The sequence below is a fragment of the Salminus brasiliensis genome, chromosome 24, assembly GCF_030463535.1.
Source record: "Salminus brasiliensis chromosome 24, fSalBra1.hap2, whole genome shotgun sequence".
NCBI lineage: Eukaryota > Metazoa > Chordata > Actinopteri > Characiformes > Bryconidae > Salminus > Salminus brasiliensis.
The window spans coordinates 2,514,349-2,516,790 of record NC_132901.1 but is presented as its reverse complement, the minus strand read 5'-3'; positions in this window follow the sequence as shown (position 1 = coordinate 2,516,790).

The following is a 2,442-nucleotide window of genomic DNA, read 5'->3' as shown; positions in this document are numbered from 1 at the left end:
GGTTCCTCAGGCTATTACGTCAGTACACACAGATCCAGCAGAGGCCTCCCTCCCTGATTCCCAGCGCCGTCCAAATGGACGAACCGCGCCGCTCAGCGCCTCTAATAAAAGCCAGGGCGGGTCTCGCGAGAGCGCGGCGCTGACGGACGCGCTGGCACGTCGAACCGGGAGCCGAGCGCGAATAAATTTCCGAGGGCAAGGGGTCGGGCTCTTCCGCGCCATGAGTGCTCGTGCCACGATTTGGGGACGTTTAAAGGACGAATTCGGGGCTCCCCTTTTGACATTTGTGCGGACGTAGGGCTTCTTTGCACCGTGCGTAAACATGTGGCACCGTGCGTAAACATGCGCTTGCGTTTTACGCACGGGCTTTCTGAACGGAGCAGATGACATAACTGTTTTTTTTTTTTTTTGCCACAGAGCAAAGCAAGACCCCCGGTTTCATGAAAACATCCATATGACACGGTGTCCTTGAAAGCTAGGGTTCATTTCTGCACGTGTAAATCAGGGTCAAACGAAATGTAGAACTGTCCCTACTGACGTGTCCAGCACAAAGTGACCCCTGTTTGGCGTTTAGCCTTTATTCGAATGCCTCGGGGATCGGGTATTACGCATTGCCTTGCGTAATTACGCACGGACCAAACGCACGCTCTGTACCGGTGCTTTAAAGGGCGTTTGGTTGTTTTTCGTGCGTCTTTGCGCACGGGCACTGGATAAGTGGTCACTGGACACTACACCTTTGACCTGGCTCGTGGGTGCGTTTGGCACAGTGCCACTACAGCTGTTGGACACATGGAGACGTTGCAGTGTTTGGTCAGTACCTGCCAAAAGTGCTCCAAGGAAGGACCAGAGGTGACCCGGCAACAGGTTCATGGGCACCCAAGGCTCATGGATGCTGATGGAGGCCCGGGGGGGGGATACGTAGTGTTGAGCAGGTGGTTTTAATGTTATGGCTGAAAGGGGTATGGCGCAAGAGCAGAAAAGATCCCCAATAGCGCCTCCTGGAGCACCTTGCTGGAAACACACCATGGGTGGTGCCACTCAGGATGTTGGCGTTTTCACCTGATCAGCCAGCCTCCATACAAAGACTCCTCCCTGGTTCTAGGTTTGGTTCTAGTGAGAACCATGTCTGTAGTGGAGGTGTGAGGGTGAGGAACACAGCTGTGAGGCCTGCTGGCGGTTGGGCCTTTTTGGGACTGGACTGGGCAGTAAAGCAGGGCTCCAGGAGGCCGGCTGGGGACAATAGCAGGAGGCCTGAGCTGGCTGTGTTGCTGTGGTTGCTTGGCGATGGGCCCCTGGTCTTGCTGGCTGTGTTACTGGGACCAGAAGGCTGTAATTAAAGCACAATGAAGCTGAAGCTGAAGAGCATTTCCCATTAGTCCCCTACTTACAGAATCAATAAAACAGCCTTATTATTATATTAACATGATTCATACTGTACAGATTAAATATGATCAACACACCAAACAACACAATATGATCATATTTAAGCTTGAATATTTAAAATATTTTATATATATATACTTTTTAAAAATAAATAATATTCTTAACAAATAATGTTACAATTTAATTATATATATATATTAATAATTCAAATTTAATAATTATTTGTGAATAATATTGTTTATATTTAAAAAGTATATTTAAAAAATATTATTAACAAATAATTTTAATTGTAATGATTAATATATATGTATTAATAATTCAATTTTAATAATTATTTGTTAATAATATTTTTTATGTAAAAAACGTATATTAACATTATTTTTGATTTGATTAATTTTACTTAATACTAAATATTATTTCTGAGTATTTATGTTATTACAAATTATAGCATAATATTTCTATTATGAATATTAAGTTTTTTTATTACTTATATTAATGTTATTATAAATTCATTATGATTCTGGATATTCATTTTTAAGAATTTGATATTGCATACATCATAAATGTATTTAGGAAATGAATATTATTATCAATCGATCATAGATATTTTATTGGAACTTATTATTTTATTGTATTTATGTTATTACTAATTAATTTAATAATTACTTGTAATACTATTGTCTGTCTGTTTTTAATGTTATTAGATTATCATGATTTTAAATAATAATAATAATAATAATATATTCATTCAGAATATTAAGTTTATATATAAAAGTTTTTAACATTTATATATATATATATATATATATATATATATATATATATATATATAAAATGTTATAAATGTTGTTAGAATCTTGTTCTGGATATTGCTATTTTAAATTATTCTGGATATTAATGTTATTACAAAACCGTTCTATATGATAATATAATTATTAATTTTAGATATTTATATAATATATAATATACAATTTTAAGTATTAATTTGATTAAATAAAATTGTGTTTTTTAAAACTAGAAATTACTGTTATTATAAAGTACTTTTGTACGTAATGTAAA